This window comes from Silurus aristotelis (genome assembly GCF_946808225.1).
Source record: "Silurus aristotelis genome assembly, chromosome: 15".
Lineage (NCBI taxonomy): Eukaryota > Metazoa > Chordata > Actinopteri > Siluriformes > Siluridae > Silurus > Silurus aristotelis.
This window is the reverse complement of record NC_139588.1, coordinates 1,252,355-1,273,910: the sequence shown is the minus strand read 5'-3', so window position 1 is coordinate 1,273,910 and position 21,556 is coordinate 1,252,355. Positions and strand designations below refer to the sequence as shown.

Below are 21,556 nucleotides of genomic sequence, written 5' to 3'. Positions count from 1 at the left end.
GAAAGCCCATAGCACATTTTAATCTCATAGGCAACCTTTCAAATGCTGTTCAACTCCCTGCCAAAGTGGCCATATATTTTTACACATATGCCACCTGTAGGAAATTTGAAATACCTGTTGGTTATAGTCGACAGATTCAGCAAGTGGCCAGAAGCATTTGCATGTGCAATAGAGAACGCTAAAATGGTTGTCAAAATATTAACGAAAGAAATCATCTCTGGGTTTGGTATTCCTAGCATGATTGAAAGTGATAACAGACACCTTTTGCTTCAAAGGTAACAAAACTTTTGGCTAAAAGCTTAGCAATTGATTGGCATTTTAATATTTCCTATCACCCACAGTCAGCTGGAGTGGTAGAGAGAACAAACAGAACCATTAAGGAACGTGTTACTAAAGCCTGCATTGAAACAGGCCAAAATTGGACTGTTGTTCTCCCGGCAGTACTCACAGAAATGAGAATGACCCCATCTTCAACTACTAAACTGTCACCTTTTGAAATTCTAATGGGCCGGCCTTTCCCGACCCCATGGGTCAGGGGACGCAGTGGCATTTCTTCCTTAGGTAACCTGGAAGTGATGGTGGATGACTACGTTTCTGCCCTGGTTAAGAAATTGAATTCTATCAGTGCTGATGTCTCACTAAATCTTCCTCTGCCCACAGATAAGCCAACACACCCTTTTGTGCCTAATCAGCAGGTCCTGATAAGAAGTCTGAAGCCTACCAAGGTCGGTGAGCCGAAGTATCTGGGTCCAGCGACTGTTCTAGTTGTAACCAGAACTGGAGTTCTGACTGATTATCAGCCACAGTGGATACACGCAAGCAGGATCAAAACAGCACCCACTTAATCTATACACTAATTGGTCTGTTGGCCTAAGAAGCCAGCCTAAGTGAGTATTCAGGGCTGAAACAGATGAGAGCCCACGGAAAGATCCTTTCTTTATAGTAGAAAGGGGGCCACCTCCGGGGTGAAGATCTGACACACTTGACTGTTTAGTTTAGCTTACCCTGATACCTGCTCTAGGTCTAAATTCTATAACTATGTGTGCATAGTAATTACACTCTAAATTTTTCTTATTCTCTTTGAATACATTATTCAGTAAGAAGAAACTATTACATATACCTGATAATACTATTAGACATATTGAACAAACTGAGAAACAAATGTCTCATGATGTCTTGAAGAACGTTAAACACCTGCTGAACAAAGTTTTTTAAGAAGATTAAGAGTTTGTTTACAAGTGTTGAACACTATTTTGTTTTAGGAATGATTTTTGTATTGATTGTTGGAATTGTACTTTGTATGTTGCCATGTTTGAAGACGATGGTAAGACAGGCCATAAAGGCCTCGATTGGAGTGGTGATGATGAAGGATTATATGCATGTAGGGACAAAATGAAATAGAATCTGTATGTTTTTGTTTGTCTTTATCTTTTCATTTGCAGTTTATGTCACCGATTTTGTTCCCAGGGAGAACATCCTATGTTTTGGTGTGTGATGCTTAATCATAAATGATTTAATGTGGCCATTGTCAGTGTTAAGACGGTTTTCACACTGTTTCACACACATTCCTTTGCCTGTTCAGTGTCTATCGGATATTTACGATGTTAGTCTGTAAGGTAAACAGGGAGTCTTTATCTGGGCTCACACATCTCCAAGTAGTATATCCTCTTGTCCAAACAGAAAACAACTTTAGGTCAGCTTTCTTTCCAATGTGTGCATATATATACGTGTCTGCTGCCTGCAATAAACCGAAGAAGAACATTTGCTGTGTGCGGTGTGATTCAGAAAGGCACTATAATATGGAAAACCTCTCTAAGAATTAAGTTTCGTTTGGGCATGATAAAAATCTAACAGCAAGAAATGAGAAACTGTAATTTGGTGGACGGTATACAGTCACAACTGTCGCTGTTATTGGAGCATCGATCTTGATAAGGAGGAACTCAAGATCAGTCACATTATGGATAAGGGCATCTGCTAAATGCTGCAAATGTAAATGTAGCCTTTTGCTGTATTTCTGACCAGCATTGGGATTGTCCATTTTAAGTCCGATTATCTTTACTGTCATCTTTTATTTCACTGACAATTTTGGCAATTTTTCCAAAACTGCCATTAGTGAGCCCGTCCTCCACGTCCAGATTTCTCATTAGCATTACACGTACTCCAGCCGCAACTTGTATGATGTCAGGTAAATCCTGATTTGTGTCTTTTACAGGTTTACCCTGTTTTTTCATCTCTCCTGTTCATGGGCCTTTTCTAAAGTCTTCAGCTTCCACATTTACGATGTCAGGATGCAGTGCATTTACAATGGCAGTGTTGTGTTTCTGCACTTTTTTGTTGATAGCAAAAATGTGCAGTGTTTTGTTTGGACAATCTACGGGGTTTGTCAAACACGGAGCAAGCAACGCACTGTCCTCTTTAGTGAGAGCCTCGTGCTTTGGCTGCACACGGATTCTGTTCAGTAGTTTCGCAAAAGCATGATTTATGTCAGGTTGACTATTTAAAAATAGTCTTTCCAGTTGTCCAGCACACCACCTTCCTACACACACACACAGAGGTTTTGATTTACTTAAAGGTGGGAGTTGGTAAAAAATCTCCAACTGCTAGAACAGAGATTCCACTAAAAGGTTTTTTGCTGCCTTTGATCTGATCTGCTGATCCAGTTGACGTACGCGAACAGATCCTTTGAAACCATGGACACTTGATGAGAATCTCTGTGTTCGACAACACCGCTCTAACATTATCCAGCGAGTTTCCCAGTGTTTGATACGGTGAGCTTAATTTCCTTGCCAGTTTTAAAATGAAGTGCAAAGTTTTTCCAGAGATATTAAAAGCTGCAGTTCCGGTAAACGCAGTCAATAACACTGTTGGCGAAGACATGTCCCCTTGCTCCTGAAATCATGGGAGTTGGCGTAGGATCTTGGTGGCTTCCGCAAATATGCACTTAATTCCGTGCGATTTTCCACATCCCACACCACCTGACACAAAATATAAAAACTGCTCAGGATTCTGACCCCACACGCGCTTCAGTCACCATAGACGGACGGTGTAGAACACTGATGACCGTGCCTATTTCAAGCTTCGATATAGCTGTTGTACATAATCCACACTCAACTGTGGTGCCTCGAATTTTAGGACAAGTCCGTCACCATCTTCACGAACAAGCTGGTACTCTGGAACATCGTCTTTCTCGTTCACCTGTTCGGGCTCTTCATCGATCCTTTCCATGATACACTCCAAACGTTCAGCTTCCATTTCAGGGGCGAACGCTGTCCACGCATTTTCAAACATCCCCTGCTCCTATAGAAGTTCAAAAGCTTTGTCCAACTCAGCAGTGTGCTTTTCATACCATTTCTGGTTCTCTACTACAACTGTGCACACTGGCACAAGTAGACGGGGTTGTCGGACATCTATGCGGGCATTGTGGTAAAACAGCTCATATGTAGGATAAGATGGTTGCTTGAGCTGTGTATTAGAGCGATGAGGAACATACAACTTCAGCAATCTGCCATAATACTTCTCAGGCTGCTTGTCTTTAGAGAAGCGGGCATAACTAATAATTGCAGGCTTGCCGACAGTTCTTTGTTGAACATACCCCTTGTTTTTCAGCAGGGGGTGAACCTTTTAACCTTTAGCTTGACGGCCATAGACAATGCGATATTTTGAGGCAAAATCGGCAAGACACAATTTTTCAAAGTCCTGTTTTTCAGGCCTTGCTCTGTACTTTTCCACAATTCCTGACATCCACACGTCCTCAGAATCTGGGATTTTGTGATGCAATGCACTAAGGGGAAGACTCATTTTCAAAGCATCATCAGTTTGTATGAACACGACAGCACGTGAACACTTTTTCAGAGGTAAGCTGCACGTGCGTGCCACAGACTCCTGAGCGCTTACTTGTCTGTGTTTGGAATAAGACTGCATTATCTGTTTCATTTCATCTTTTTCGCTAACATTAGTTTTATGTACATCTTTTACCACAGTTTTCAGCAGGTCATTCATCTCATGTTCAGACTTGGATATGTAGGACAAGATGTGCATGACACAGCAGAACGGATCAAGAATGTATTGAATGTTCATGTTAGCATTCAATGCCCTCAGCAAGTCCCGGTTGTATCCGTTGACCCTACATTCTTTTGGGCTACGTTTTAACATAACCACACTGCCAGTAGAAAGTGCCTCAGCGTACTTCATGTAGCGTTGCATGCTCAAATTGCACCTTTCTAGTAGCTTTGGCAAGTTTTCAGATGAGCTTTTGGGGTCATTGAGGACGTCCCACACAGGCTTCAGCTTTTCTTTGGCTTTCTTCATCATTTGTTTTACATGGTTAAATTGTTTTGCCTTTCCTCGTTTCTTTCCTTGTGTCTTATTTTGCTTCTCTTCATCGCTGGGAGAAGGGGGCCTTGGATGTTTTATCCAGGTGTCAGACATCGGAAGTTTGGGAAATCCAAATCTGCATAACACTTGTCCTTTCTAGCAAGACTTTGAATGGTTTCGGCTGTCCATCTGAACCTCTGTCACAAGTTTGTGCAGTTCAGTGTCTGTACTGGGTCAGGCATTTGGCACATTATGTACCGGTCAATGAATTCACATACTGTGTCATCTGGATCGTCCTCAAACACAGGCGCATCTTTCACCCAGGCTAGCAAGTGAATATCAACCCGATAAAAATAGTCCACTACTTCACCAATAGGTTGAGCGTCTGACAAGAGCAGATCTCTGAGTAGTGCATCTACTCTTTTTTTTTTAACATGCTCATGACCGTGACAGGGTTGCTTCTGAGAATCTCACATTTTGTAGTCCAGTCTAGATCCTCAAACTGAACCAGCTCACCCTGTTGAGCTTTGATAGCCTTTATGACTTCTGGCCATCGCATATGAGCTGCACTGAAAGTACAGAAGAAGGTGGGCACGCCTAACTGCCTGATCATGACCTGCAGATCTTTTAGCGTTTTCTCCCAGTATGCCGGCGTACCTCTGAGGGGTTGCATAAATCTTGTCACGTCTCTGTAACAATTTGTTGGAAATTCCTGCGTCCATCTCTAGTCACTGGTTTGCCTTTTCGCAACTGAAAAGACATGCTGTTTCTAGCCAGGTTCGTTTAAGTGACAAACTGCACAAAGAGAAGATAGCTCTGGTCTCTGGCAAAACGGATGTCCACACAAAAGAGCCTAGCATTGAAGTACATGCTCGGCGATATGGCAACTGTTCTCGCCTCATCGATCGTGTTCTCTCCGGTAGGAAATTGCATAAGAAATGCCATTGACTCCAGTTTTAGAACAGAGGAAAATCCAACAGGCTTATTTCCTTGGGCAGGGGCAATGCTGAATATTGCGTCTCCATATGACAACATTCCCAATATCAGGTGGTTGCAAACATGTGTCGAAAGTGAGACCAGGCCTCAGTTCATCCTGTTCTTCTGTGCTGACATGTTGTTCCTCATTCAACTCATCACCACTGATCTGTTCAGGCTCCTGTATTTCCTTTCTGTCATCAGCAAGGCTTTCAAACTGGGCAGCGTCATCGATGGATACATCTTTGTATTGAGAATGCATTTCTTTTAGTTTATGCAAAGCTGCCAGCACGTTGTGCATATTGACCGTGTGAAAGTGCTGGTAGCCTTTGAACTTAAGATTTCTCTTAAGTTTAACTTGGAGTATCTGTGATTCATTGTTTGGTCTTGGCAGACAGTTCACAATTGCTTCCACCTCAGAAGGCACACACACAACTGCACCATGAACAGCTCTTTCTTGCCCTTTGGGCAATGCAACAATTTTTACAAAGGGCAAGAATTTGGATATGAGCTGCCATTCCAGTACACTCAATTCCAAAAGTTCTTTGAGGATAGGTGCCAGTGCTAATTTGTTTGCTACTGCAATTGAAGGCATCTGTCCTCTCAAGTGACTGTCAAGTATGGCAGATCCATTCTTGTTGCCTCTCTTCAGGAACCAAACAAGGGACTGAGCAAGAATGATCACAGGCATTAATATATATCTGCCTGTTAAGCATAAAAGTACAATGTGTTTTTTACGTACTTTGCTCGGTTGCAAGACTTGACTTGATTGGGAAACATGGTGCTGTTACAGACTATGCAGACACGGGTTGGTCCTTCTTGAATTTTACAACGGAATGCACCAATGGCAGCCTGCATCACGTTGTTGACCACAGGCTTGTTCACATTATCAAGCTGACCTGCTGAACGGCTAACACAAATGAACTCTTGGTATTTTTGCCTGATTTTAAATGCACATGTCAACTTGTGAATAATCGGCAAAACATTGTTAACATGTGTTTTGCTTTTCTGTAGAGTACAGCGAAGTATGTGATGTGCTCTAAAGTCTGAGTCCTGGGTGTATCTTCTGAAAATGTGCTTTCATTTTAGACTGGAACTTAGAGTCTGTTCTATACCTTGTGACAACGTACTGTTTCATTTTATTACGGAACGAAATATCTTTATTATACTTCCTCACCATATACTCCCTCTTTGTGTTCTGGTACTGATCTTGTGTATGGTATCTTCTGACCATCTGTGACTTCTCTTTTTCCTAAAACACATCGTCTGTCCTGTACTTATTGCGCATATATTCGTTGATTTTTACTTGAAATTGTACATTTCTATATTTTTGTTTAAGGCTGGCTATTTTGTCATTTCTTAATACAGCATTTTCTTTGTACTTTTTGTTCACAGATTGAATTTTGTTTTGTCTAAACTGCAAACAAGAATCATACTGTTTCTTTGCATATTGCCTTTTTTACATTTTTTGAGTTCAAGGCATGCTTTTTTGCTTTCAGTTACATTTTTACAGGCTTCTTTTCTACGTCGTACCTTATTTAGTTTTGAAAGCATTTGGGCTCCTATCTGACCAGTAGTTTTGGGCTTTTACATTGGTCTGTACTGCATTACAGTCTTTGCTAGTAGACTGCTCTGTTTGAAAAGACACAGGCATTAACTCATATGAGGCAGCATCACCATGATCAGGGAAGACAATCAATAGTCTATTAATCATGTCTGTTAAACTGTCTGTTAACTGGTCTGTTAAACTGGTAAAAGTTACAATGCATCTCCCTCCTCCAGAACTCCATCAAGGTGCTGCATTGTAAAATCAGTTCCCTCGCTCTGGTAGGCCAAAAACTGCAGTGCTATACAAGTACACTATATGTTTCGAAAAAAGTTGTCAGACCTTACATCACCCTGGCACTGAGATGCTTGGACAGATATGACCCTGGGCACACTGACACAGGCTTAAAATCAAATTCTTGCAAAATTAGCAGCATGCTCTGAAAACTCTGTTCCCTAATCTGAAAACGGAAGTTTAACATTACATGAAATAAAAACGGCCATTGTTTTCGCACATATTTCAGTGTGTGTGTATACATATTATAAAACACACATACCTGTGCAGGGAGGTACTGGGTATCATCTTTTACTCGTTGGTTTCCATGGTGTGTGGTAACAGAAGGTCTTGTTGTTGATGGCTAATATTGGCAGAAGCAAAGCATCTCACAGCATCAAATGCAACAACTGAGAGTGAACTATATTTTCACTCATTAACTATAACTGTATTACCTTTCAGCCAAGACAATTACACTGTTTATCATGAACAATGTAAACAATAGCAGTTATGTGGTGTTTTTTATGGCATATATTTGCTGTGAACACGTCCCTGTTCGATGTGGGAGCAAACACTACTGTCCTCAGTGTTGCTGGGGATTGTTGATCCATCCGTCTTTCTCCATCATCCTTCTGATAACACATGATTTTTTTTCTCCAATGTTATTTCAGTTAAGTGTAATTATATTTCTGTTACCCTTTTAACACAATTTGAAAATGTTGCATTAGTACCTTAACCATGGTTGGTTAATCACTTAAGACACATACTTCAAAATTCGCTTTCCGGTGTAAGTGGATGAAACCTGAAAAAAATTCTAAACAGCTCAAAGAAAACAATTAGTCACAACAACGGAAACAATCTGCTGGTAATATGACCTACAATATATAATAAACCTAACCTACACTAATCTAATCTAAATAACTATTCTAAAACTTACCTACAGAAAAATCTAAAATCACTAATCTAGACTACAGTAAATGGAGCTAAAACCTAAGTAATGAAATGCAATAAAAATGTATAACAAAAACGATGAATTTCTCTGTATGAGATCTGCTGGGGTCTTTATCCAAGAAGAGTCTGCAAATTAAAAAAAATTAAATATTAGTTACAAATCATGGCATCAATGTTTTAACATCAAAAACAGCTTCTCTGGCCATTTATACCAGTGACACAAAAATGAAGAAACAATAATTTACCTGAAGAGGTCTGCTGGAATCACCAAGGAGCTGCAATCTAAAACAGAATCAAAGATACTGAACATCAGATAAAATAAACTTGATATCATTTCTGTTACTCAAAACAGGATAAAGTTTTATGTTTAGACTTAAAAGGTGATCAGTTTTTACTAATTGACCAAAACTTAAGCACTGACATTTGAGCCTTGAGAAGATTTAAATTGGGAAATTACCTTAAATGTCTCAGTCGCAAGTATCAGTGATCTGAAAAAGTAAAAAAAAGAAAATAGAAAAGAAAGAAAACAAGCTCAATTCCCTGTAATATTTGACTATCTTCCAATGGTGTGTGTTTGTGTATTAGCGTGTACAAGTGTGGCGCGCGCTCTACGTTAATTCATTCATAAACATAAACATAAACATAAACTTTTTGTGCAATTTTGATATACCGTATACTTTAATTTTGAATTAAAAAATATTAGAGGTGAAACTATACACATCTGCACATTCTAAATCAGTCACAGCACAGACAGGCACGAGCGCACTTTGACCTCCCAACCTTCCAGACATTGTTTTGACTGGAAGGAATTAAAAAAATTAATTATTCGGTGCACGCCCGCTTTTATACGCGGTGAAATGCATTTTACCACAAAATAAAGAATTTTAATTTACACGAGGGCTATAACTCGGTAGCTAGCTAGCATATGCTGTAGCTAACACCTGATCCGTTCTGAAGCAAATCCAGAATTTGAACCAAAGACCAAAATAAAGGAATTTTTATGTAATTGTGTTTTTTTTATTTATTTTTTTATGAATCGTACAGCAAGCAAAGGTCACAAGTTAATTCACCGAAAGACTTACTTTACACAAAATCACAAATATATAGAACTGTATCATACGGTATGCAAAACATTAGCTTAAATAATAATTATGCATGATTTATAATAATACACATGAAGCATTGTGATCTTGTTTTAAAGGGAAAGTTGATTGTAAAACATACATTTTGGCATTAATTACCTTTATATTGTTTTACACAAGATACCAATTATGAAATCTTGAGCTTCCCTGGCCAGTTTTGAACATCATCATTTTCACTTTGAACATCCAGAAAGATGGTAAAGACATTGCTATAACAGGCCATGTGATCATAGTTGTTCAAATGTAATCTTGAAGTCACAGGAATACTTTGCTTGCAAAAAAACAAACTTTATTTAACAATTTATCCTCTTCTGTGTTAGCCTCCACTGTTAGTATTACTGTCACTTCATCAAATTACATTTGAATGAATATGATCACACAGACTATTTTAGTAATGTCTTCCCTACATTTCTGGACATTGAAAGTGATCGCTGAGATGCGAGAGACAAATAACTACTGTGTACTCTTCATCTGATCTATATTCTAATGGACCCTAATACACAATTTAGCATTAACACAAATAACAAAGAAGTAAACACCAACATTACTTACAAAGCATGTCCTGAAAAATTCCACAGAATCATTCCCGCCATGAAGTACTGCGGTGCGCACACAAGTTACATCAGATGACTATGAAAAACAGAGAAATGAGGTTAACGATCAGTGTTGGGCAGTAACGTGTTACTTTTGACAGTAACTAATACTGTAACGCGTTACTTTTAAAAATAAAGTAACTCCGTTACCGTATGGTGTGTTACTCGTTACTTTTTTAAATGAATTAATTTGGGCTGAAGTGTAGACTACAGCCTAACCTGCTTACCGCAGTGACGCATTGTAGGATTGGTGGATAAACCACCTAAACAGCAAGAAGACGCATTGTAGGATTGGTGGATAAACCACTGTAAACACGAAGAAGACGCATTGTAGGATTGGTGGATAAACCACTGTAAACAGCAAGAAGACGCATTGTAGGATTGGTGGATAAACCACTGTAAACAGCAAGAAGACACATTGTAGGATTGGTGGATAAACCACTGTAAACAGCAAGAAGACGCATTGTAGGATTGGTGGATAAACCACTGTAAACAGCAAGAAGACGCATTGTAGGATTGTAGGATAACCCTCTGTAAACACGAAGAAGACGCATTGTAGGATTGGTGGATGAACCTCTGTAAACACGAAGAAGACGCACTGTGGGCGTGTCTCCGTTTATTCAGGTCTGTGCGGCAGTGATGGCGAGTCGAGGAGAGAGCAAGACGAGTTTCTCAAAGTGGAAATATGCTCATTATTTCACTTTAGTTGAGCATAAAGACAAAAACTGTCAAATGTAAGCTGTGTCTTTCTGGTTCGAAGCTCGTATCTACTGCGATAAACAGCAACTACAATCTGCCAAAGCTCCTTCAGAATCTACATGCCTTGACGAAACTAGAAGCTAGAAGCTAACCCGGTGTTCTGTTTTCATACTTCAGCTGTGAAAGGAACATGTTTAAGAGCTCAACACAACAGCAGAAGCCACTTTAGTGTTTGATTGTGAATATATTATTCAGCTTGTTTTGTTCTTTATTTCAGAAATCCTTGTGATATATTCAGTTTGTGCTGCTCTGACTTTAATAAAATAGTGTTTAAAAATGACTGTGTGTTTAAGTCAGTTTTGTGTTTGTATAGATCATAACGCATAAAAGGGCATTAATGGGAACATTAAAGAACGTTCATTAAAAAAGTAACTAAAAAGTTACTTTTAACAGTAACCCGTTACTTGTTGGTGAAAGTAATCAACAAAGTAACGGAGTTACTTTTTGAATGAAGTAACGAGTAACTGTAACTAGTTACTATTTTTTAGTAACGAGCACAACACTGTTAACGATCATACACAGACTATACAATAAAGACAACTACATTAAATGTTTACCTTTAAATCAACTTGATGCAGAAATGCATCAAGCATTCTTCCTTGGTTTCCTCCTTTTTTCCTGAAAATTTCAATCAAACGTGTAGAGTGTTTGTCCAATGCTTTATAGAACTCGGATCTCAGATTTTTTCCAGATATGCGATTAAATTCTGCAAAGATCTGAGAACAAACACAAAGTATTTATTTACAATAAAATAAGATGTTTAGATTGTAAAGAGAATACATGGCTTTCGGTGAATAGTGCAGGGCACTTTTCCAGGATCTCACAAATAGAAGATTCAGAATAAATGATTTCCTTCCTTCTCAAGGCAAATGCATCTTCTGGCCAATCAGGCTCATGTTTCAGGTCCTCTTTTTCATTTCTTCTACAAGTTCTACTCTTGGGCGTTCTTGACTTTCTTCATTTTCCCCATTAGAAAAATTTGGCAAGAAATTTAATTCAAACTGTCTATGCCTTTCTTCTGCACGTTGTCTGTTGCACCTCTTTCCCTTGACAGCAACATCACTACAGCCACATTTACGCAGCTTTGTAGTTTGCCATCTTCACTGTCTGAGCTGTCAGGAACAGGGGGAGTTGAACCTTCTTCTGTGTAGTTTCAATGAGTATTTGAAACAATTCCCAACTTCAAATGTTCAGGGCATTAGTGTTGGTGATGTGCCTCACTTTTATGGGCGTTAAATGTGGAATAAACATTTGTCTCAAATGAACAGTCTTTAAAAGGACACTGCACTTTTTCATTATTCCTCAAATGAGTATGCAAATGGACAAAATAATTAGATTCACTGCATAGCTCCACTAAATCACAAACATGGCATTTGTAACATACTACACCATTACTAGACCTCCCTGATAACACACTTCTTTGTGGGGGATGGATTTTTGAAAGATGTACTTACAGTGCATTAAATGACTTAAAAGTACACAGGCAATCTGAGTGGAGGCATGGTATTGGAACGATTCGAGTATGGTTTATGTGATGGTGCTTAAGAAGTTGTGCCCTAGTTTCAGATGTAAAGAAGCAAAACTTACAATTCCACTGCATGGCAGAAGGCAATCAACAGGAAACCTAAAAAGAAAAAAAAAAAATTAATTACTTAAGTTAAAGGCAAGGTAAAGGGAGAGTAACTTGCAATGAAGTTCACATGCTCATTTAGCATTACATTTTTACCAATAAACTGAATTAATCCACAACTTTAACAATGAACAATACTATTGGTATTAACTATTGAAAAAAATCTAATTATCATGCAAGTCATGGGAAAAATGTTTGGTGAACTACTTCTTTAAAACTAAAACACGCAGCTTGAATCTGTACTATTCAGTAACCTACACTTCAACGCTGTCTTTTAAAAGATGCACGCGCAGTGCACGCGCTGGTGACATTCAGACGTTACTTTTGTATTTTCGCGAGTTGGTTACAGTTTGATGGTGTATTCAGTCAAAACTTGCGCCCTCGGTTTAAGACAGTTTTTTTTTTCTTCTGGAGTTTTCCTTCCTTCCTTCCTTCCTTCCTTCCTTCCTTCCTTCCTTCCTTCCTTCCTTCCTTCCTTCCTTCCTTCTTTCCTTCCTTCCTTCCTTCCTTCCTTCCTTCCTTCCTTCCTTCCTTCCTTCCTTCCTTCCAACATCTCGCAAATGTTTTTTCTTCCTTCCCCATCCCCGCTTCACATCACGATGAAAATGGCTAGATTCAATAACGCATGCTAATTATAGACTAGTTAAGTTACACTGCCAGGTCCCGCATTGTCACGACCGAGTAATCAAATTAACAAAAATAAAGCATTTCTAAATAATTAAACGGTAATCCGAATTTACAGATCTAAAGTGCAAAATGACATTTTAGATGTTGGTTTCCAACACGAGGTGTTCAAAGCTACAAACGGTCCAAAAGATGTTTATGTAAAGACAAGATTAAAAGTTCCTAACATGTTCAGCAAAGTAATATTAGTTCAAGTAAACATCATGATTATAACTAAAACAAGGAAACAAAAATATGCCTTAATTAATACCTTAATCAGTAGATGCTCAAACCGTCTTCAGTCCATGAGCTTCAGCAAAGTGTGGGGGAGGGGAGTTGTGCTTCATTGCGCATGCCCAATGAAATGTCTCAAACATTTCGAGTTATATTACTTAATATTTATTTGTAATCTCAAATATTTATTTTAACATTTTACCAATAATTAACTATTTTAGTAAACTCAATATTTTAGTCAAATTTAAGTAAACATACTAGCATTTTTCTAGTAAATTATACTATTTGACTTTCAACAGAGAATCAGAGACCATTTGAATTGAAAGTTTAAAAGAGCAGAAAATTCCCTCGTGTGTGCTAAAGTACACTGGCACAATATCTGTGTGTACTGAGAAATTTGTCATACGTTTTATGTACACATGATCAATTAATGTTCCTTTTTCTGTTGTAGGTTCCGTAACATGTTGAATAAAACCCCTATCTGCCATAAAAGAGCACACAGAATTAGACTTTAATGCATCATTATTAAAGTCTCCCACAAGCACAATGTTATTTGAAATTAAAGGCAGCTGATTAATTAACCTGCCCATATTTTCTGTAAAACTACACAAAGGGTATGTTTGTGGTCTATAAATAACACCAAGCAAAATATCATTTTCAGGAAAATGTGTCAACAGGCATTGTAAATTAAGATTTGGATTTGTTATAATAGTGTTTGGCACTCCACATGTTGTATAAACTCCAACTCCACCGTGTTGTTGTAGTTACAAATCATTGAAAGGAGGACATATACTTGTGTATGCAACACAACGAGGAATACCCACAAAGTTGTAGTTTTTTAAATGTACACTTTCAGGCAGATAGTGTTCTGGCAGCCATGTTTCAGTTACAGCAATACATGTTGGTTGTAAATGTTGACTAGACACATTTTAAATCCTCTTTATGGCAATGCAAACTCTGTACATTCAGTATAAACACAGAAAAGGAACTATCTTGTACTGTCACCAATGATTCATCATGTGCCATAAAAGATGGCATTTCTTGAAGAGCTTCACAAATCTGATCATTACAGAAAATGGCCTTTTCACTAAAGTCTTTAATTGTTAACCCTGACAAACTCCTTACCCGGCTCAAAGCTACATAACCTGACCAGGTGCAAACACTTTAAACTAACGACAGCAGTATCATAGGTGTAGAATGGAGCAATTTTGCTGCCTCAAATGAACATTGTTTTTGTCTTTTCAATCCCACATGACTATCATCAAACTGAACGTATACAGTTTCAGGTAACTTCTCTTTAGATGAACGTACGATATGAGTAACTACACCACAAACACCAATAACTAATCCATCATCAACATCTATGTTTTTAATTAACATAACACGTGCATCTCTGCCTAAAAGTAACTTTTCTGGCAAACATGTGTTATGAACCTTTACATGATGACCAGCTATTAATTCTATTTTGCCTGTTTTTTTTTTACTCCGTGCATAATCCTCTGCCTCTATCGTTTCAATTTCCGGGCACATTTTTATCACCTGCTTCAAGTTGTGCATATGCACTTGATCATTTGTAGGATAAATGTGTAAAGATACATTATCTTCCTCAACCTTGTCACAACTTGATATGATTACATCATCTTTGTTTAGTGCAGTTATTTTGCTTCTTTGCATTTACCTGTTTAACATTTCAGCAAAATTACTGTCCTTTTGTCTAACAACCTGTGTGAGTTCAACAACACTAAAACAACTCCATAAACTCATTTCAGGTACATCCACATACAATGGTTTTCCCTTCACAGGAGGCAATTGGAAAAAGTCCTCAACAGTAATTACACTCACATTACCAAAAGCAGACAAATCTCCACTCTGTTTAATTTCACGTAATCTTCCATGTATATATGCCAATAATTTATGATCAACCATAGATATTTCGTCTATTAGTATTTGAAGACCATGGAATTTTGCTCGCAAAGAATTTAATTTGTCCTCACCCAACGGTGTGTATGGCAATTTTACATTTGTGCCAATACTAAATATTGTTGCAGCCTTTAAATTGTATGCTGCAATGCCTGTTGGTGCTGTTAAAGCAACACAAATATCATCTGGATTCAAAGAAATCTGAGACAATAGTCATGAAGACTCATTTTATGGCTTCAATTAAATGAGTTTTGCCTGTTCCTGCACCACCAGTAATAAACAAATAAAAAGGTTTTGTGTTTTCTCCTCTAATTTTACCCAAACACCACTGCCTTATTTTATTAAAAACAGCCATCTGGGTTTTGTTTAAGGAACGAATTATACTTAACCCTTTAACACGACTCAAACAATTTTTTGTGTAACTGTGTAACTTTTGTAACTTGAACGTTTTTATCAGTCAAATCTGGAATGCTTTCATTATCATCTTCTTCTTCTTGGACAATCTCACGTCTAACCTGTTTACGTTCTAAATGATCAACTTGCTGCTCAGGACAAAGGGAACACCATGCACTTTCTAATATGCCCTCAGTATTAACAGTATTGTGTGTGGTATCCAAAACGTCTGCATCCTTTTCAAATAATGCTCTGTTTTTATTGACTACATTTTAAACCAATTTTACTAATCCATTACCTATAAAAGTGTTCATAAATAGTTGCTTTTGGTCTTAGTCTGGTTTTAGTTCCGTATCTGCACGATAAAGAGAAAACAATTTTAGTATACTTTAGTAAAACTTTTCAGGACTCTTAGTCGCTGAAAATCGTGCATCACGAACAACTGCAGGCTGAATGTGTTTTTTTAACAATGAAACCAAGCTTATTATCTAATTTCATTTCATTGGGAGACTGACCTTTAGATGTAATACGATACTCAGATGCAAATGTGGCTAAGCACATATCATCAAAAACACTTGTAACGATCAACCAAACTTGTCATCCACGTCTCTTCACTTCTTAAAGTTTGCGACTGCAACTTGTTCTGTAGAACTTGCAATGGTAAACTCATACGAACTGATTCACCTGTGGGAATAAACTGAACATTTCTGGAACACTCCTTTAAATGCATATTTGTCAACCTATACACTGCCTCTTGTGCACTAACTTCACGATTATGCAAGTATTCAATTCAATTCAATTCATTTTTATTTGTATAGCGCTTTTAACAATGAACATTGTCTCAAAGCAGCTTTACACAGATAATGTGTTGATTAAACGTAAATATGTTCTTTGTAAGTATGCTTGTCCCTGATGAGCAACTGTGGCTCAAGAGGGAACCCATCCTCATCTGGGTTGTACCAAATGTCCATTTGAAGCAGATATACAATGCTGCGGGGTACAGTGATGACGATCAGAAGCAAACTGCACTCCCGAGTCAGTGCAGCAGACCGCCGACACCAACTACAGTCCAATCCATCCTCAAAGCACCCGTTCTACTTCGGAATTACATGGAACCACCCAAGGTGTTGATGGGAGACTGTCCCAAGCTGCACAGAAGTGTGAAGTTCCACGGAGGGGAGAGGGGCAGGAACAGTGGTCACTGGAGCCTCAGGAGCATGTTTAACTCGACTGAGAGAGAGAGAGAGAGAGAGAGAGAGAGAGAGAGAGAGAGAGAGAGAGAGAGAGAGAGAGAGAGAGAGAGGTGACGGGAAGATAAGGATATGGATTATTAGGTGTCCCTATTGGTGTATGAAAGTTAATGTTACTGTGCAGTTTGGACTGCGGCAAGGCTCGCTATGGCAGCATAACTAAAAGGGAGAACCAGAAGGTAACACAGACATGAGGGATCTCTGGGATAAGAGACGACCCACCACACCACCGTCAACAAACCCGAGTGAACGTGTGAATGTGAGGGGACGACAGCATACAAATATAGAGTGTTCACCAAACACTCTATATCCATGCTCCCTCCAGATCTGCTCCTTTACCTAAGAAAAATCTACTGATAAAAGGCTTGACTAAATAAATACGTTTTCAACCTTGACTTGAACACTGAGACTGTGTCTGAGTCCCGAACACTGATTGGAAAGTTGTTCCATAACTGTGGGGCTTTATAAGAAAAAGATCTGCCCCCTGCTGTAGTCTTCATTATTTGAGCAACCAACAGATAGCCAGCACCTTTTGATCTAAGTAGGCGTGGAGGATCATACTGGTAGAGAAGTTCACTCAGATACTGCGGTGCGAGACCGTTAAGTGCTTTATACGTCAGTAGTAATATTTTATAATCAATGCGAGATTTGAGTGGGAGCCAGTGTAGACTGATTAAAACAGGGGTGATGTGGTCATATTTCCTAGATCTAGTGAGGACTCTTGCTGCTGCATTCTGAACTAACTGAAGCTTATTTATGCACTTACTTGGACAGTAAAGCGTTCCAGTAGTCTAATCTAGATGTAACAAAAGCATGAACTAGTTTTTCTGCATCCTGTAACGACATCATATTTCTAATATTAGCAATATTTCTAAGGTGAAAGAAGGCGATCCTGGTAATATTATTCACGTGAGACTCAAAGGAAAGACTCAAGTCAATAATCACACCAAGGTCTTTGACAGCCATACATGCTGAAACAGAAACACCATCCAGAGATGCTACGTAATCGGAAAGTTTACTTCTAGCTGCATGTGGTCCTAGTAAAAGTTCTTCCGTTTTATCTGAGTTGAGCAGAAGAAAGTTATTAAGCATCCACTGTCTAATGTCCTTTACACACTTCTCAACATTGTTAAGCTGATCTCGCTCATCTGGCTTTGCTGAAATATACAGCTGTGTGTCATCAGCAAAGCAATGGAAGCGAATCCCATGTTTATGAATGATTTCACCAAGAGGCAGCATATATAAAGAGAAAAGCAGTGGGCCTAAGACAGATCCTTGAGGAACACCAAACTTTACCTCATAGAGTGTGGAGAACTCACCATTTACATCAACAAACTGATAGGGATCAGTCAAATAAGACCTGAGCCAAGAGAGAGCTGTTCCCTTTTATTCCAACAACGTTCTCAAGTCTAGCAAGTAGTATAGTGTGATCAATGGTGTCAAAAGCTGCACTAAGGTCGAGCAAAACAAGTAAAGAGACAAAACCCTGATCAGAGGCCAATAACAGGTCATTTACCACCTTAACTAGCGCCGTCTCTGTGCTATGATGAGGCCAAACTCCTGACTGATACATTTCAAAAATGTTATTCATAAGTAGGTGTGAGCATAACTGCTGTGCTACAACCTTTTCCAAAATTTTGGCTATGAAGGGGAGATTTGATATTGGTCTGTAGTTGGACAGCTGACATGGGTCAAGGTCAGGTTTCTTAATTAGGGGGTGGATAACTGCCAGTTTGAAGGATTTTGGTACAAAACCAGTGCTAATGGAAGAGTTTATTATTTTTAAAACAGGTTCAATTACCTCTGGAATTATCTGTTTAAAGAAACTTGTAGGCAAGGGATCGAGAATGCAGGTTGATGATTTTGATGAGGAAATTAATGAAATTAAGTCATTCTCGTGAATAGGAGTAAAACTTTGTAATTGATTGTCTGTTATAATTACACTGCTGTCTACAGGGTTACTTGTAAAATAATTTGGATTTATATTAATCGTTTGGATTTTTTGCCTGATGTTTTCAATTTTATTATTAAAAAAGTTCATTAAATCATTACTACCTATTAATGGTGTGCATGTGAGTGCAGTGCTTTTATTCCCTGTTAATTTTGCTACCGTGCTGAATAAAAATCTAGGATTATGCTTGTTATTTTCTATGAGGGTGGAGAAATATGCTGATCTAGCAGCACTAAGAGATTTTCTACAAATTAGGAGGCTCTCCTTCCATGCTATTTGAAATACTTGTAATTTTGTTTGACGCCATTTCCGTTCTAATTTTCGAGTGGTCTGTTTTAAAGTGCGTGTATGATCATTATACCACTGTGCTAATTTTTTCTCCCTGATCATTTTGGTCTTAAGGGGAGCTACATCATCTAGGGTATAACGTAACATTGATTCTAGGTGTTCAGTGGCCCAGTCGAGCTCTGCAGGGTCAGACGGAGATCTATCTAATATCGTAATTTCTGGAAGATTGTTAATAAAACGCGCTGCTGTAGCTGACGTGAAAGTACGCTTAACACGATAACGTGGTGAAGTAGTAAAGCAATGACTGAGGCAAATTTTAAAAGAGATGAGATAATGGTCTGAAATAGCTTCAGACTGTGGAACACCCTGCTATTTTGCAAGTTCTCCCACTTAGAAATCATGGAGGGGTCTGAAATTGTCATCGTAGGTGCATGTCCACTGTGAGAGACAATCTAAAAAAAAAAAATCCAGAAATCACAATGTATGATTTTTAAACTATTTATTTGTATGATACAGCTGCAAATAAGTATTTGAACACCTGAGAAAGTCAATGTTAATATTTGGTACAGTAGCCTTTGTTTGCAATTACAGAGGTCAAACGTTTCCTGTAGTTTTTCACCAGGTTTGCACACACTGCAGGAGGGATTTTGGCCCACTCCTCCACACAGATCTTCTCTAGATCAGTCAGGTTTCTGGCCTGTCGCTGAGAAACACGGAGTTTGAGCTCCCTCCAAAGATTCTCTATTGGGTTTAGGTCTGGAGACTGGCTAGGCCACGCCAGAACCATGATATGCTTCTTACAGAGCCACTCCTTGGTTATCCTGGCTGTGTGCTTTGGGTCATTGTCATGTTGGAAGACCCAGCCTCGACCCATCTTCAACACTTTAGATGTGTGAGTCCAGACAAAGACATTCCGTGTACCTTACATGCTCACATCATAAAGATTGTATAGACATTGAACAGATAACATAGGAATGTGTGTTTAGAGAACTAGTATAAGGCCCATCTTAATACTAATATATATTTTCCCCACCTTCTCCACCTCTTCTCCCTGCAACCGCACCCCTCCACTGCCCTCCCTCTCATTCACACACATGTACTCTGTCTTACTCCTACTGACTTTCATTCCCCTTTTCTCCAGCTTGCACCTCCACCTCTCCAGGCTCTTCTCCACCTACTCCCTACTCCAACCACAAATCACAATATCCTCCACAAACAACATAGTCCATGGAGACTCCTGTCTGACCTTGTCCTTCAACCTGTCCATCACCACTGCAAACAGGAAAGAGCTCAGAGCTATTTATGTGGAAACAGTTAATAAAATGAAACACCTTCTATGACAGAATCTGTTTTATTAGCCAATGTATTTCCTTTAGTCCTAAGATCTATGGTTTCAGCCTCAACCCAAGTACTTCAGGCCGTGCCCCACGTCTCTCACAGTAATGCACTTTTATTTTCATTCAAAAAGGTGATTCATTTTGCTCATATTTCTGTAAGTTGATTGAAAGGATAAACCACTTAAGATGAACCATCTAGTTCTCAAGGGGGTCCTTAACAAATAGACAGAAACTACTGTACATAAAGCAAAATAGACAAAACAATTCAAATACATACACAGAGAAAAACTCTCCCAGGTCCAGCCAATCCCCACCACACCAACTTGTTCCCCAAAGAATGTTCAAATACATGCAGTAAATGTACAAATACTAAAACAAAGCTCTGCATGCATTAACATGCATAAACACCTTACTATACACATTACTTTCTATATCTCAGATGTAATTTTAAGCAAGATCAGATTGTTTGAAGTTGAGTAAAAAGACATGCCATAAATGATGAATTAATAATGCAGTGTGATGTCAAATTAAACAAGATTCCACATATAAATATGCTTAATCTATACACTATATTGCTAAAAGTTTGTGGACACCAGGCCATAAGATTTATATGTGATTTTTGAACATCCCATTCCACATTCAGTCTCCATTTGCTCTTATAATAAGCTTCCCTCTCTGGAAAGATGTTCCACTAGATTATGGATTGTGTTTGTTTAGATTTGTGCTCATTCAGACAGAAGGGTCTTAGTAAAGTCAGGTACTGATGTAGGTGAGGTGAAGAGGACTTGGGTTTAATAGGGTTGAGGAAAGTATTTATGTTATAATGTTTATAATACACTCACACTCCCATAATACCTCACACCTCATACCTGTCTCATACCTGTTTAGAGCATTCTAAAAATACAAGTTCATTTCCTTCGACACAGTCCTTTGTGCACATCCATCTGAAGAAATACAGAAAAACAAAACAGCAAGAGGTTTTTATAGAAGAAGGTGAAGTTCAGTTCTTGTATGTGTAAAGCATCAACAAATTTACTTTCTTTTGGCTTCTCCCATTAGGGGTCGCCACAGCGGATCATCCGCATGTTTTTACGCTGGATGCCCTTCCTTACGCAATCCTCCCCATTTATCCAGGCTTGGGACCGGCACTAAGAGTGGCCGGGGTTGGTTCCCTGACCGGGGATCGAACCCGGGCCGCAGCGGTGAAAGCGCCACATCCTAACCACTAGACCACCAGGGGACCTTGTAAAGCATCAACAAATACACAAAGAAATTCTGAAGAGTAACAGCAATGGGGGCATTTCATCAACACAGTTAATGGAAAGCTGTGCTCACTT

General features: G+C 38.8%; 1 protein-coding gene and 1 long non-coding RNA gene across 2 annotated transcripts in view; both read right to left on the bottom strand.

Moving 5' to 3' along the window:
* The window catches only part of LOC310738146 (histone H1-like), a gene marked incomplete at its 3' end in the record, with an annotated part of 232,655 nt that overhangs the window by 186,884 nt on the left and 24,215 nt on the right, over positions 1-21,556 (bottom strand). The gene's annotated exons all lie outside the window — the stretch shown is intronic.
* Positions 9,790-13,186, bottom strand: LOC310738296. Its single transcript, XR_014537014.1, has 4 exons — positions 13,118-13,186; positions 12,141-12,177; positions 11,111-11,171; positions 9,790-9,831 (listed from the first exon to the last, which is right to left on the bottom strand). It is a non-coding gene; the product is annotated as an uncharacterized lncRNA (long non-coding RNA).